The following is a 17,214-nucleotide window of genomic DNA, read 5'->3' as shown; positions in this document are numbered from 1 at the left end:
TTATTTTGCTGAGGTAAAATGGGAGAAGCAAAAATGAGGAAAAGATTGCACTCTTTGAGGTGATGATTCAAAGCAGGTGCTCTGTAATAGGAACAGGAATGAAAGTTTATAGGAAAGCTTACTACAAAAACTTGCCATTTATAGCCATTCAGCCACAGGCCTTGCTCTTCCTACTTTTTTCCAGGAGTTGTGATAATGTGACTCTGTGAAATGCTGCAAGGGAACCAGATTTAGTTTCAATGAATGTATTTAAAACACTATTAAGTATATATCATTTTTATATCCCGTGGTAGAAACATGTAGGAAAATGAGGACAGATGTACTCTGTTCAGGTTTATTCTAGACTTCTGCGGGTCATCCAGAGTGCAGGGAAAAAGTGTTTAAGAAAACTTGCACTTAGAAAGATGAACATCTACTGAAAATCATTGCCCTTATTTACAAATGAGATCATTGTAATGTTAAATGATGCTTCTTTTTCTCTCTCATTTTTTCTTAGACCTGAAAGGCTCTGCTTTTTCATTTGTATGCTGACTTCTGAACCTTGAAGGATTTTCTTGAAAAAAGACTACTTGAGGAGAAGGAAAGCAGATAACTAACAGACAATTTAAAACACAGTGATAGGAGGGATGGTAAGTTGTTGCTTTATAACTCCTTTATAAATGTCAGTCTGGTTTACTGTGCAAGAACAGAAATACAGAAGAATATCTGGACTTGCAAGCATGCATGAAATTACAAAAAGGAGATAGTTTTTGCCACTAATTACTACATTTGGTGGAAGAAAAGAAGCTTGGCACTAGAGGTTTAAAAATTGGGCAAACATCTGACAAGGGATATCCCTTATTTTCATTATCCCTTTTCTTCATTCCTGAATGCTGCTTTGTATTTTAAGCAGAGTGCAAAACTCCTGCTAATGACAAATCTGTTGGAGAACAGCTCTTTCGTTACATATATTGAAGTACATATTTTGGCTAATATGGTAATCCCAACTGCTTTTTAATATCTTTTCTTGAGTAAAAAGAAAAATGCTGTTTCCTACAACAAGTGTTCTGCTTCCAATTTTCATGCTAACTTTTGATATCTAGCCATCATCAGTAAAAACAAAAATAGGTCTGAACACACCCATATAATTTCTGGGTAAATTTCTCCAATTTCAGTTTGACATGAAGGCTACAAACACTGGATGAAGGATAAAATACCAAAGTTTCATTGACATATAGGGGACAAAATTATGCCTTAACATCACGTAATTTTTTACTCCACTTGTGCATAAATTGCAAGAATCTCATGGGTTTCCACAAAAACAGTAGAAGGGGTAGATCCAAGTGGTTTTGACTTAGAGCTAGGGTCTTTTGCTGTTTTTTTTTTTGTTTGTTTGTTTGGGGTTTTTTTTGTTTGCTTGGTTGGGTTTTTTTTTGTTTGTTTGTTTGGTTTTGGTTTTTTTGTGTTGGAGGGGTTTACGGTTAGAAGGAATACAAAAACTAATATCACCTTTTGCATGTCCTAGTATTAACTGGTAGCTGTTTGATCCATACACTTTTGAATACAGTATATATGTTACCTTTCTTTATTAATCAATCTTTCTGAATTTATTTGATAGTTTCATTTGACCTGGACTTTGGAGATGTCTATATTATGAAACTTGTCACTGGTTAAAAGTCAGAATTTGCTTGAAATATTTTCATTGTTTCTTTTTCTGATGGAGAATGGCAACATATTAGAAAGAACTGATGTTGATGTTAAAGGAAAAAGCTGCTCTAAGTCAATGGTTTTTATACACAAAGAAGAATTTCTTTGAAGAGTAACAATATAATTTTATATTGCATACATATTTGTGGTCGTTTTGGAGGATTTTTGAATTATATTTACCTAAAAAAAATGATCAATTTGAATGACTTGTCAGACTAACAGAAGTGGCTGTCAAAGTTAGAGAAATTTCTCCAGATTTTGAAGACGTGGTGTATTTAGGTTTGGAGGGTTAAAGTCATTAACTGTAAGTCTTTTTCAACTGATCCCATTTGAAGGACTGCCAAAATGTAAAGAAGCATATGTTCATATGAATAACGAAAGTAGAAGATAAAAGTGCATTATGTACATGCTCTGCAGGATTTAAAATAAGGTATGAAGAAATATTAGAGCATGGAGCTTAATGTAAAATATGCCCTAAAGAAGGTACAGAGATTAACAGAAATACATGATTCTTTTCACCTGCACAAATCCTTCTATAGGCATCAACATTGGTCTTCATTGGTGTTTTTGTCATACTTAATAATGGGAAAATGGTGTGAAGATGACACTCCTTCCTCTCTAGCCTTTTGGTGGAGGGCAGGAAAGCAACTTCAATCTGCATTTTTGGAACTATTTTGCTTTTAGCGAAGATGCCAATGTGGGGAATCTAGCTAGATGTGTATTTGTGGGTGGGAAGTGATTGTGATAGTGTTTAAATATTAAGGCTCATTCATTCAAAGGAATCTCCAAATATTTTGATGGCTTAGAATCTAATACCAAATGTTTCATGGAGATACCATGGTACTCTGATATCAGAATAAACTTTATTCAGGGCTTTTTATATCCTCTTCCATTCTGGTTTAATTTTCCTGCCCACTGCTCCAAATGTGCATTCTCACAAACAACCGTCCCAGCCACCTTTCTTCTTAAGTCTTTTTACTTCTGTTATGATGACATCCCAGACTGTCATGCAGTATGCTGATCCCAGCTGGGCAGCTTAATACAAGCTCAAAATCAAACTGCAGTTGTGTGGAGGTCTGTCAGCAAATTCATCCGGTTGGTCCATTTTTGGGCTACAGTGTATAGATTAAAAACACATACTATTAACATTTTTATCTCCCAAGTCTTTCTGGAGAAGCAGGATAAACTGGTTATCCATCAGGCAAAAAAACAGCTTTAGCACATCCATTATTACCCCTAGCATGGATAAAAATGAAAGTGTCTGTTGATAATTTACACCTGGTTGGAAGTGTTGAGCTTCATCTGTCTGCCAGTTCACTTAGGGTTTGTAGAGGAGAGAGGGAATTCTTGTGCAGTGTGTGAAAGTCTGATAAGGAAAACAGGCAATGAGTGCATTGAAAACCAAACTCAGAATACCATGTCCTCATGCAGCTCTTAAAATTGGAGTAAGAGACAAAGCAAGAATCAGTGGATAGAATCAGCCCATGTTCTTGTTCTTGGAATATTTTCCTTCTCCTAATACTATGCATTTAAATTCTCTAGTTGCTTGCATTTTCATCATAAGAAGTCTTAAAATAATCTTCATTAAAGTTGCTTTGTTCAGAGATCACGCTGGAAGACTACATGCAAAAATAAGATGATAACTTTAATGATAAAGTGGCAAAGATACTCATGTACAGACCTAAAATAATATATTAATAGAAATCAAACTGGACTTAACTCTATGTGTGTTTTGTTTTCATTTGGTTACTTGGTTTTTGGTTAGTTTTATTTTGGGGGATTTTTTCATTTAATTTTTAAATTTTTTCCCCTATATTTTTGAGCTCTAGTCTACTTAAGGGCAATAATTTTATGGGATTGGAGTTTTCAGCACATGAAAATAAATGATCTGCATAGCAGACTGCCTCAGATAACCCACATCTCTGTTTCTGTTAAGATTCAGAATATTTATGCAAAGTGCTGGAAATCTGTATCCATCAATATAAGAAAAGTTATATCAGTGATCAGTTTGATGAAAAGATGAGTCATTTGCTACACAGCTGGTCCATGCAAACAAAAATCAGTGACATTTCATTTCTATTAAAAATTATGAGAATAAAAAATTCAGCTGTTAATTTCAATACCTGTTAAGGGTACCCCAAATAGTGAGCCTCAAAAATACCAGTTCATAATAAATAAGTGTAGGAGGAGATGACTGATGTACATATTTTCCATTTGTCTTTCTAACCAATGAATAAGACCTTATTCTTAACACATTATTCCATCATTGGGCATCAGCATTATTTAAACATATTTGTTGTCTTGCTGCCAGATACTGATTTTATCTAAATAGAAGACTAGCCCAAAAATGAATAGGTAATTTCAGTTAAGCTTTTCATGCTGAATGTCTAGATCTGCCTTTCTTAACATAATAATGGCAAGCGACATGGATATAATTTTAAAAGTCCATCCCTATATAGGTTTCTCAGAGCCCTGTCCAACCCAAGAATGAATGTTTTCAGGAATGGAACCTGAATATACCTCTCTGGGCAACCTGTGCCAGTATTAATTTTTTTTCCTTTATTTGCAGATAAAATCTACCCTATTGTGGTTTAAAACAATTACCCCTTGTTCTATTACCATAGGCCCTGCTAAAAGTTTGTCCCCATCTTTCTCATAAACCCTATTTAGGTACTGGAATATGCCAGAAGTTCTCCCTGAAGCTGCATTCTCTTCAATCTGAACAGCCCCAACTCTCTCAGTCTTCCCTCATGGATGTGGTGTTCCAACCTTCTAAACATCTTCAATGCACTTCACCTAAATGTCTTCATTCATTTGAACTTGTCATTTCACTTTTCTCTTTGTACTTGTTTTCGATTATTTTTTTCTTGGTTAATTTATAATCAGATTTTTCAATGGGCTAAAAATTCCTTGTACATTAAGCTTTTGCAGGATGGAGCAAATCTGGGGTTTCACCTTCTTGGAAATGAGATCTTGACAGTTGCAAATGAGAGTGTCTTGGAGCATGAAGTTTTCATGTCTTACGTATGCTGTGTTGAGACAAAGGCATCCAGCTTCCAATATCTGTCACACAGATGAGCTGACTTATGCCATGAACAGTCAGGGGAATAAGATAATTGAATTCAGCAATTAATTTTGTCTGAATACTCCGGGTATTAGAAAAATCCAGGAATGCTTCCAAAACTGCCTTGCCTATATAGAATACTGCCGGTTAGGCTTTTCTATTCAAGTTTCCAACTAATTCAGACCTGGCAACTTGGCCCATTTCTCGTTTTAGAGAGTGAAAACTCGCCAGAGGTTTGAGTTTTCTGACACTCTGCTCTTCGATCCTATAAGTATTGTCAATTAAGGTGTATATTTTTTACCGAATCTTCTCATAGCAGCACTTAAAAAAAAAAAAAAGAATATACGTATATGTTAAAAAATAGGCAATATCTTCAGCTTAGACATGCACTCAGACTGATGTCAATTCTGCCTGCCCAGTCTTCCCAATTTTCTTGTCTGTTTGATGTGGTCTGACAGCAGAGTCTTTTTCACTCCTCAAACGTCAAAATTTGGACCAGAATATCTAGCACATGTAATTTATTCTTTTGAACATCACTCTGTTCCTACCCTTCTTCTTCCTGGCCACTAAATGATAGATTTGACATTTTTATATACAGAGGAAGTTTACAATATGATCTCAGTTCTTTACTACAGGAAATTTAATTTATATTATTTATAGCTTTTGTATTACCAGTATTTGTTTCTTGTAATGTTGACAAAAATTGAATTTATAAGAGTGAATACAAGAGAAAACCAGCCAATTGTCAAGGAATCACTCTGGAGGAAGGTAAATATGAGACAGTTACAACTGGCTTGTACTGGTTGATTGTGTTTTTCAAAATACTTTGCTTGCACTGATGCAGTGATGCATTATCCTTTACATTGTCTTCTGTTTTAACTTTGTATATATAAAGTTTTTACTCTTATTGGTACTGGTGCTGGTTCTCAAGATGCAAGCATCTGTCCTCTGGGAATGGGCTTAGACTTAAAGCTATGAAACAGCTGTCAGTTGAGAATTATTTCAGTCAGGAAATCTCCTTTTCTACAGAAGGACCTTTAAAAATAAAGTCTGGGTCTTTAAATTCAATTTCCAATACTGTAAGATTGACCCATAAATACCAATCATGTATAATCTTGTTTTAGTTACAGATATTTCCACATTTGAGAAGCATTTATAGCAAGAAAAATGCCTTTTAACCCAACTAATTGGATTGAGGCAGTGTGGTATAGTGAATTGTTGGAAAACATAGAAAACCCATCAATTTATGACTGGCAAAATATTTCAGGAACTTTATTGTCTGTTTTTTTTCTAATTTAAAAAATATTAACTCACATTAATCTGTCAGAATAATGTTCAAGGAAAGATATCCAAACCAAAGATGGGTTTGTAGACTATCAACTGAATCTGATTCTTTAAAATATGGGTAATGTTGTAGCCCTAATTTATCTGAGTCTCTGAAATGATATTGAGGGAATACTTTCACTTACCTTTTTTTAAATGGCATTTCATATAGACACAAGCCAACCGGCCCCCCTATCCCCCACCCCAAAAAAACCCAAACCAAAAACCAACCAAAAAACCCCCAAACAAAACCAAAAAACCCCCTCAGGACTAAAGAATAATTCAGGACTTTAAATCATCTTTTGGCATGACCTACAATAGTACTATTCTGCTCATCACCTCCTGTAAATTACTGAGCTGTCAATCTTCCATGTTTCTGCCTGCATAAAAAAATAATTGTAATTGAATGAAATATGGTACCAGTGAAATGGAAGAAGAATAATATTATTCTCAGATTTACTACAGTTTTGTAAATCTGTAGTAAAACGGAATATTTTATTATCTTATATATTTTATTATCTGAATTGCTTAAGTGTGAGCTTTCTAGGTAGATTTTTAATGCACCTCTTTAAAATGTCTAAGAAACACTGCATTTTCCTCTTCTCCAACACCCCACTCCTTGGCTAGGTCAGTAAAGCAGAACATTGCAGAGTATTCAGGAGAAGTTTTTGTCATATGTGGTCATCAGACTGGTCTTAAGCAGCAAAAAACAGAGTCCTCAAAACTTGTGGGAGTCTGATTGGATATGTGGTAAAACTAATTTCACAGAGAAAGTAAACTCTCTGTGTCCAGCAGAGTAAGGCTGAACAGATTTGGTCATGTCTCACTTTCATCAGTACTGAATTGTCCTCCAACATAAATATTAAACCCAAAATGTTAGCAATAGGAATTCACAGTGAATATCAATGCAATTACACACACTCATTTTCTTTGTTTTTCAACTTTCTTTTTATATGTCTGCTCTAACCAGACATTGCACAGTATATCAAGAATTCTGTGAAAAAAAAATTGTTTATCAAAATATTACTGTTGAGTCTGAAAGACGTCTGTGCAGAAAGAGCTGGAAAGATAAAGAAATTAACTAGATGGCAAATAAAATTGATTCCTTATTATAAAGGGAAGAATATAAAGCTTTCTTCCTTCACTTTAGTGTATAAAAATCATTAAATAAATTTCCAAGCACTGGAAATGAAGAAATTGATTATAAATAATTTGCATTCTGAATTTTTCATCCTTCATTACCTTCATAACTACCTTTCTTCATAACTATCAGCTAGAAGTTTGTCTATTTCCTGCTGTTTTCAAGGGCAGCTGGCAGGGGAAACCATTTTGCCATGCAAAATGAGCAAGAATTGTGCAATATATCCTCAGCACCAGCTACAATCTTCTTATCTGTTAGCAACCATAAAGAAGCAGACTGTGGAATGTTTCTGTGCAGTTTTCATAACTTAAGCCACTTGTTGAATAACTCCTGCAAATACATACCAATTACTTTTTACATCTCATTTTTGAGTGCACAAAATTTCATGTCTGAGAAATTGATGAGTTATGATTCCTCATATATATGTCATTATCCTCCAAATCATGTGTGTAATAGGAGTAACAGAGTTGATAAACTGGACAATCCACTATGTCATGGTTGGACCCCAGTCAGCAGCCACCCAGGCAGCCTCTTGTTCATCCCTCCCCAACCGGTCTGGGGGAAGGGTAGAAGCTGGAAAACTCCTGGCTTGAGATATAGACAGTTTAATAGGGAAAACAAAATCCATGTACACAAGCAAAGCAAAACAAGGAATGAATTCACTGCTCCCCATGGGCAGGCAAGTGTTCAGCCATCTCCAGGAGATCAAGGCCCCATCATATGTAGTGCTTACTTGGATAGACAAATGCCATTACTCCAAACATTCTTTCCTTACTCTTTCTTCCCCCCAGCTTTATGTACTGAGAATGATGTCACATGGTCTGGAATATCCCTTTGGCCAGTTGGGGTCACCTGTCCCAGCTGTGTCTCCTCCCAGCCTCCCATGCACTCCCAACTTCCTCACCAGCATGGAAGTACAAACAGCAGAAAAGGCCTTGGGTCTGTGTAAGCCCAGCTCATCAATAACAAAAACATCTCTATAACTATCAGCCCTGTGTTCAGCACAAGTACAAAATACAGCTCCATACTGGGGACTGTGAAGAAAATTAACTCCACTCCAGGCAAAACCAGCGCAACTGGGCATTGAAAAGTAGGCTTTAATCTAAAAGTATGTATGTCAGTCTGCAGAACAAAGAGAATGATCCTGTAACTTTGCAGTTATAGAAAATAAAAAAGTCCATAATACATAACAGAGTCCATAAATGTGATTATTAGAATTATTTAAAAATTGCTTACATTTTAACTAATACCAACCTACAGGTTTTAGTTTCCAGTGAAGTAAAATTACAAAGTGTGGTCTATACCTCAAATGAAAATATTTAATGAAATTGTTAAATTTTGCATGGTTAGAATGGAAATAATTAATATTTGCAAACTTTATTTATGTTTTCTCTAAATATAAAGATTTTGATGATTCTATGTATAGAACATTGTATTTAAGTTTCAGAAGAAAACCATAATTAAAAAAATGAATGGAAAAGTAGGTGGTTTGGGGTTTTTTAAGACTGGTTAGAGAAAATTATTTACTTCGACTTTATTTTTTTTTTCTTCTTTTTGGCTATACTGGGCTTGGATACACTGTCCATTTTCTATGTCATTTCAGTTTCAAATGTTTTGATATTGGCCAGTCTTAGTGGAGAAATTTATACATATAGTCTATTTTATATGTTAAATGTCACAAAACATGATGTCATTTTCTAGTAATTTTGACTTGTGGTAACTTTTTGTACATGGTTTAGTGAGTGGAATAGGAGACTGAAACTTTTAAATACAAATAGAAGTTGCCTGTGTTTGTGGAGTTACCTTGAAGGCTTGTGGAAATCTATATTCAGAATGTTAATTTTTGGGGGTAAGTTAAAGTCTGCCAAGAGTATTGCCCATTCAGATGGGAGTTGACTCAAAATCTGGAATGTGGAACTATAACTCAGAGTTATCTGAATAGGCTGAATTTTATTTTGGGACTGGTGCCCACAGTAAATTTTAAAGGCCTAAAATAGCATGAAGTCGTTAACCAGGAGAAAACTGTCAGAAGTCTGTGTTTTCCAGAGAGAGATTGCTGAAATCCCCTTAGCACCAAGAATTCCACAAATGTTTATCTTAAAACCCCTTGTTGTCTGTGTTGTCCCACCATGTTTTTGGGGTAAATAAGACTGCTGAAGTCTAGGACATACAGACCACAGTGAGACCACACTGTTGCATTAATACCACACAGAGTTCCAAGAAAGCACTTGGGGTTTCTCTGTCACAATGACTTGTACTAGAACTAGATTTGTTTTCTGGACCACGTGGCAAGACACTTACTTTTTCTAGTCTGCCAACTGCTTTTTGTGGAAATGGAACCCATCTAATCTTTTTTATATGCATTTCTCTACTTCTGTGAAGGTAAGCCTTACTCTAGCAACAAATAAGAAATGACCACACAATGTTATTTTAGAAAAGAAGATGCAGAAAAGATGGTTTCCAGTACATACATATCCACCAGCCCACAAACATGATAGTCTGAATATTGAGAAAAAAATTTATTTTTTTACTCCATGAAAATAGTTTACATCCCTAGGTATTTATAATCTAGACATCCTGATTCAGTAGGTTGACTTACTGTGTCAGCAAGTACAGGGCACACACTAATGAATGAGGAGAGAATGTCAGCTATGTTGGCAGGAAATGGGCAGTCATACAGCTGACAGGCAGTCTTGGCAAGGAATATGTATAATGGTTTGGTACTGCAAGCTGTTTGTAGTTAGCTTTACCAAAGCTGCCAGGCAATTGCCTCATCAAGTCTGCTGACAGGCAGTAATCTAATCTGGCCTCCCATTTGTTCTTTGTTTTTATCTGCTAAACACAACTTCATCTTTCCCATGGCTGTACTGTATGCTATTTGAAATCTGAACATTACATTCAATCTTGTGGACACGAGAATAGCAGAGGTATTATAATAAAAAAACATATAGAACTGGGCCTCTGGAAGCAGTTTTTCATGAAGATGTGCTCAGATTTCAAAGTAAACTTACTATAAAAGAGGAAAGAAATGTAGTTCAGTTATTTTCCCCATATATCTATGTCCTGTTTCAAGCTCAAGTTTGAACATAGGGATGTTTTCCATCATAAGGAATTCTAAATAGTTATCAGGGGTAGACTAGAAGGAGAATTGCAGATACATTGGAAAACAGATTCAAGGTTGCTGACTTGATCGAAGTACAGAAATAAGTATCATGCATTGTGCTCAAACAAACTAACTTACCTGTAAAATAAGTAAGATTGAACAAGATATGTTCAGATTTCCTGGTTTTATTTAATGTTATATTTTGAAAGACTGTTGGCTTTAGATTAATTGCTGAGGAGTCAATGTGTTCTTATGGCTTTGATTGACATGAAAACTATTATTTCTGGTACAAAAATACTGATCTACTATGTCTGTTCATATAAAATCAGGACAGTCTAGTGGGAAGGGTGCTAAATTGGTAACGTTTCTTTGCTCCTTCAGAAGCTCCCTGTGTTGATCTCATGTTTGACTAGGACTAGACTGCAAGAAAAGTGTTGTGTATCTAAAAGTGCTCCTAATATTTAAGTGCCTCTGCCTAGCAATTAATTTCTCAAAGCAGCCAGCTTAGTAGAGCCAAGCCTTGCAACTGCCAGTATTTTCAGATGTAAATTTCCACTGATTCAGTGTTTCTGGCCCTGAACTTTTGTCCAGAGCTGACTCGCTCTGGTCAGCATGTAATAGCTTGGCATTCATGGCAAGATCCCTTTGGTATTACAGACCAGGGATTGCATAACTCTTGCAGGCAAAATGAAATTAGCCTATCTGGTTTGTTGAGCCTACCTCTGCCCAAATTTTATTGGTGAGGAAGATGTAAGCCCAGGAGGTGGAGGGTCATTTCTGTTCTCTGGTGAAGCCAATCCCTTCCCTCCAGCATGGTGTTGTGAGACTCACACTGAAGTCTCTTTGGGAACCTTGCTTGGGGCCACGCCTTCCTTCCACCCTGGTCTTCCTGCCTTTCTTTCCTAACAACATATAATAGAGGGGTAGGAATATTCTCTCTTAAATGAGACCATGTGAAAAAAATATTGTAAAATTCATCTCTTTAAGAATTGATGTCTGCTTGCCAAAATGAACCTTAGTTTTCATTGTCTACATTTCTCAAGGCTGGCAGGATGTTTCATATTCATGAAAGAATACAGATGATAAAGGTGTTCAAGCTTGGAAATTGTTTTTTTCTATAGTGTCAGGGGGATCACTAAAAAATCTGAAACTCTTACCCAGAATCAGCAATTTTTAAAGTGCTGCTGGTAGCACAGCTTATGACAAGGCTCTGTTTCTTGACCTGGAAATATTAAGGATCTGTTGGATGAAGCCTCTGGGCATCAAGGAAAAATCTTTGTCTGACAGCACAAATCCTCAGAGATCAAAAATACATTTGCCAAAACCCCATTCATATATAAAGATAAAATGATGTGCCAAAGTTCATCTCTAAAATAAATAATTATGAACAATTTATATATTAAAATGTAATATACATATATATTTTACACCTATATAATGTATTTTATAGTAACTATGCATCAGAACATAAATTATAAAATAACCTGATTTTAACAATAAAATAGAATGAAAAATTACCAGTCTGAGTCATTATCTGTTACCAGTCTATTACTATTTATTACTTAGTAAGAAAATATGCAACAATTAAATGCAAATTACAAAACAATATCCACTTTTTTCCTCTAGTTATTTAGTATTTTGGTATTATTCAGAATGAAATGCTGAGGAAGAAGGTGCAGTCAGCTCTAGATAAAAGTAAAGCTTTTTCTCTTACTGATGGGAAAAGAAGTAGGAATTGATGCTTGAGAGAAGGGAGAAAAAATAGGCCAACTATGTGTGTTCTCATGGATTTATTAACTGTATTGTGCAAAATGGAGAAGGACAGTCTCATCCAGAATAAAAAGTATTTTTAATGCAAACTCCATTAGAAGTCTTCTGTTTTGCAATTTTCTTAGAGTAGTGGGAGGATAATTAGATGGGCAATTGACACAATACCATTTGATCTATTTACATGATTTCCTTTTTTTTTTTTTTCCTACAGCTTTTCTGTTTTTATTCCTAATACAGGTGGTGTTTGATCATTGTCTTGAAAGGACAAGATGTATCTCCCCTCTTCTGTGAAATGCCTGCAATTTCTGCTGCTTCTGTTGTACCTGCTGAAGTCTTCCCTTGTTGTTTCCCTTTTCTAACAAGTTCTTGGGAAAATCAGGCATGCATAAGGAGATTTGCCTGCAATAGACAGGGTTCCACTTTCTAGGAACCTCTCAAAAATAAATTAATTAAAACTTCTTTTGTATAATCTGAAACATGTTTCCCTATAGGAATTACTTCTATTCAGAATTTATCCCTTTTTGTTAGCTTAATAGGAAAAGCAAACATCACCAGGGTCAAAAATCAGTGAAGCCCAAAAGGACTTGCCCAGATCGCATATGAAATATGATATGATGAAATATGGATATCTGTGTGTCCTTGTCTCTTTGTGCCTGTAGGTTTTCTTTCCAGTCAATAAAAATGTAAATGATAAAAACTATGTGTTAGATTGGAGAAACTAACCAATTGGTTAGACTGGGGATGGGAGGTGTGTTTAACAGTTAAAGAAGAATTACAAGAGCATTTTAAGATTCTGTCAGCTTTCCTGGCTAAAAAGGAATTCTAAATCAACACAGCTGTTTTGGGTTAATATTTTTAATCTTAAACCTTTTTGAGAAATGCCAGTATTCTCTCTTGAATGTAATATGTCTGTGCATGACAACCAGGAGAATCGTACATGGAAACTAAGAGAAAAAATGGGCAGGGAAGGAAGGAAGGAAGGAAGGAAGGAAGGAAGGAAGGAAGGAAGGAAGGAAGGAAGGAAGGAAGGAAGGAAGGAAGGAAGGAAGGAAGGAAGGAAAAAGAAAAAGAAAGAAAGAAAGAAAGAAAGAAAGAAAGAAAGAAAGAAAGAAAGAAAGAAAGAAAGAAAGAAAGATCTACCAAAACAAAAATTGTATCTTCTTTACTGATTAGTGGTCTGTTTTACATCTACTTAAATTATTTTCAACTCATTTGAGGCCACCACAGGTATGAATTTACATGATGTAAAATTCCAGTGGGAAGGACACTTTTGTGATGAGGTTTTTCAACAAACAAACAGACTTGAAAAGTCACAGTCACATTGTTCTTCCATACTTTGTGCTCAAAGGAAAAAAATTGGACCCACATCAGTCAAAGAGTAATTAATCATTTAAAAGAATTATAAATTTCAAGGGAATAAGTTTCTCTTTGCCATTACATGAAAACCAGGATGGCTTGGATCTAAAAAGCATGGAGTATTTCTTCCAAGTAGTGCGGGACAATGCTTATGTTTGGGCTTGACTGCAGTAAAATGTTATCTGTGATCTTTTCCAGATTTTTATATTTTTTTATTTTGATTATCAAGATGATTATCATGGAGTCATTCTCCAAAATGCCACTACAAATACAGGCTCCAGTATAAGGCAATAGGTCAAGGGTAGTTACTTAAATTAGGAGTGTGTTGAATGTGATTAATCTCTATTGATGATTGCCCTAGGGATAGTAGAATTAATACTAGGGGCCACAACCCATAATATATAATCAAATTGTTCCGAATTTTTTTTTACATAGTGTTAATATCACTCTTTCATCTTAATTTCCATATTACAAACTTTTATATACTTGTATTAAAATTTGTTTGCACAGAGATAGATTTGAATTTGATTTTTAAAGTGATCAAAATGCACTTATGTATCATCTAGAAAGTGAAAAATTGAATGATTACAGGTTTTAGTCTTCTCAAATTCTCAAATGGCTAAACATTTAAAGGAAGAACAGGAGGGGAGGAGAAGTTTTCAAAACAATTAAAATTGCAAAGCACATCGTGACAGACTAAGATGATGATAAAGTGATTCAAAGCATTCCCCACTCACTGTGATTTTCACCTTCTATTTGCCTATCACTTTGTCCAGCATTTCTTGCTAGCTTCCACACTGAGAGAGAACTTGCAGATCTAAGTCCTGCTTTATCACCTTTCGCTATTGAAGCATATTATATATAAATAAAGAATGGTTTGAGAAGCCTGGGAGGAGATTTTTAAGATGAATTCAGAGACAGAAGATTTTGTCATTGTTCCACCAGAACATGAGATATGAATTCAGAGCTGACTCAAAATTATCTTTTAATGGTGACATGAGGTTGTTGGATTGATAAAACCCATTTATGTGCTCTATTTAAAACCCTTCCCTTCCCCTTCCCCTTCCCCTTCCCCTTCCCCTTCCCCTTCCCCTTCCCCTTCCCCTTCCCCTTCCCCTTCCCCTTCCCCATTTGAGTGGTGTAAAGAAGAAAACTTTGGAGAGCACAAATAGAGCCTTTTGATATCTTCCACTGGGAGTGTGTTTGCTTTCTACAGCAATAACTTTATTTATTTATTATGTCCATTAGATTAGTGGATCCCATACAGCTGCCATGGGATAAATGAACATTCACTTATGACTTTTTTCACTTTATGGGGAGGGAAAGTGAGAGAAGGTTTATTGCTGATAAGGTAATTTTGAGTGGAACTGCATTGCACAGCATTGCTATCAATTTACTGACATTTTAATTGTTTCTAATAAGACATTAACCTTGGAGTTATTTCCCTCAGAATATCACATAAGGTAAGCAGGCAGTAAATGCTGCATCTGTTTCCATCACTAGCTATGAGTTCTTTTAAAAGTTGATGTTTTGCATGGGAAAAAGTGAAGAGTTGCAAAATAATAGTATTTCTTCTTAGTTGGAAAATATCTGAAGGCAGTTCTCATTAATTCTGGATTCTTTTGAACCTCCATCATTAGGAACAGCTCACAGCTTTAACTCAGCCATTTGTCAGATGTGATGGAACATCAAACAGTCAAATGGAAATACATGAAAAACACATGTTTAAAAAAAGCACCCATATGTGCAAAAAACTCCCTAAATGATGCTCAGCACTTCTTATGTAAATCAAAAAGAAACTTACATTTTTTTATGTATTTCCATGGCATTATAATATTCAAATCTGGTGGTAACAAATTGATTAACAATAAAAATTTTAATAAAGCAGTATATTGAACATGACATACTCTGTTAATTTAGAAATTCAGTTTTTATTGACTTTGGTTTTCTACTTCCTCTTTTTCCCTCAGCTGAACTTTGAAAAGGGCACTTTTGACCTTTCTTTTGTGCCCGTTCCACACTTCTCTGTAAATTAGTTGCATATGTACATTTCTGTGTGCTTTTTGCGTGTAGATCATGGAATGTAAATGTGGGAGAGTTCTCTCATGTTTTCATGAGGATGGGTTTTAGAAATGCAGCCTTGGTACAGGAAATGTATTTGACTGCAAGCTGTTTGAATTATTTGTATGCAATTTGGAGGAAATGCTTTTAAAATCGGTGTTGATTCTGTATTGAAAAACTGTGCAAAAATGCTGATAACTTATTTTCCTGATTTACTTTGGAGAAACTTGCTTATTTACTTTATTCAGTTTTCTGTAAAGTATATACTTTATTGTGCAGATATGTGAGGAGGTAAAGAGTCATCTTCACATCATTTGCAAAATTAGAACCTGCATCCAGAAAATTCTTTGTCTTGTTCTTTTTCTTTCCCCTCTAGGGTTAGTTGAAAATATCCTTGGTTTTATCATCTAAATGAAGTTTACATCTATAATCTTGAAATGTGTTATTTGGATTCCTTTCTTAGGGATGTGGAAGTGCTGCAGGATCTGTGTTGTGGTGTTGTTCTCTCCCCTTGCTCTTCTCCTCCCAAATGTTTGGAAAGAAAGAATGCAGAGAGCTTTAATTTAAGAATTCCTGTGATTTTGAACTTCTCAAGCTCTGTTGAAGTTCTCATAAAAATGTGTATAATTATTAAATTTTTGGCCATTATAAAATTATCTTCCCCCTTAGTTCACTTAAAGGCATGTAAAAAGTAATGTTTTGACCACAAAGTCATGTGGTCAGATATTAGAAAAGAGTAGTCTGAGTGTCATGTACACATACATTCTGATGTTTATTCAATTTTTTTTTGTTTTATAACGAGGCTTTTTTCACACTCATCTGAAAATTGTTGTTTTTTAGCTTTAGAAACATTTCAAGAGTAGGTGTTATGGTTTGATTATGCAAAAACCTGTCAGTGAAAAGTGCAGAATAGAGGAGCTAACTGAAGTTGTTTGAGTGAAATTCATTTGTAGACATAAAAAGTGCCACAGATATCCACTGCAGTTCTTTGTGGGATTAAATCAATGCAAGTTAGCGTGCTGTATGTTCACTGATGGAAATAGAATGTTATTGCTTTCTGGATATGTCTGTGTTATGTGAATCTGACTGCCAGACAGCAAGAAAATCCTGCTGTATTCTCTGGATGTCTGGTTTTTTTTAAAAAAAATAATTTAAAATATTAACTTAAACATTAAACTTTCAGAAAGAAAATAAAGGTTGAAAAAAGGATTATAATATTTTTTAGCAATTTATTACTTTGTTTGATCATGCAAAATTTTAGTCAGGATGTTTTTGTTTGCAAAGTCCAAATTATATTTAGCAATACAGGAGAAAATAGTTTGATTTGCATTATGATATTTTGGTGTTACATGAAACTGGAGATCTAGTAAGCATTTTAAAATGAATACCTTTTTTTTTTTTTTTCCCTTCCCCCCAAGGAAATAGATGCAATTTTCCTGTCAGCGAAGAAAAAAAGGTAATTTTTGTTTTTTAAGACTAAAACAAATTCATTATATATTTAAAAATATTTTAAAAAGACATTTTACTTCTTTTACAACTGCTAATTTATCACATCTTATCTTTACTCACAAGCTTTGACCATAAAAATAGTCATTTCCTTTATCTATCATGTCATATTTTAAGACATGCTAAAAATAACACAGTGAAAGCAGGATATTGCCACAGTTGAAAACATCTTGTGTTTTCAACATTTGGATTATATTAACCTTG

At 34.9% G+C, this 17,214-nt stretch overlaps 1 long non-coding RNA gene across 1 annotated transcript in view; it reads left to right on the top strand.

Moving 5' to 3' along the window:
* The window catches only part of LOC136288890 (uncharacterized), an 85,788-nt gene extending 68,826 nt beyond the window's left edge, over nucleotides 1-16,962 (top strand). The window contains exons 2-3 of the long non-coding RNA XR_010720631.1: nucleotides 497-629; nucleotides 16,923-16,962. This is a non-coding gene — a long non-coding RNA (uncharacterized lncRNA). The remainder of the gene's footprint in view (nucleotides 1-496; nucleotides 630-16,922) is intronic.
* Nucleotides 16,963-17,214: the final 252 nt, after the last annotated feature.

Source organism: Chamaea fasciata, unplaced genomic scaffold (assembly GCF_029207755.1).
Source record: "Chamaea fasciata isolate MVZ Bird 193981 ecotype frontalis unplaced genomic scaffold, bChaFas1.0.hap1 SCAF_4, whole genome shotgun sequence".
Lineage (NCBI taxonomy): Eukaryota > Metazoa > Chordata > Aves > Passeriformes > Sylviidae > Chamaea > Chamaea fasciata.
The sequence above is the reverse complement of the archived record's forward strand: the minus strand, read 5'-3'. Positions and strand labels throughout refer to the sequence as shown.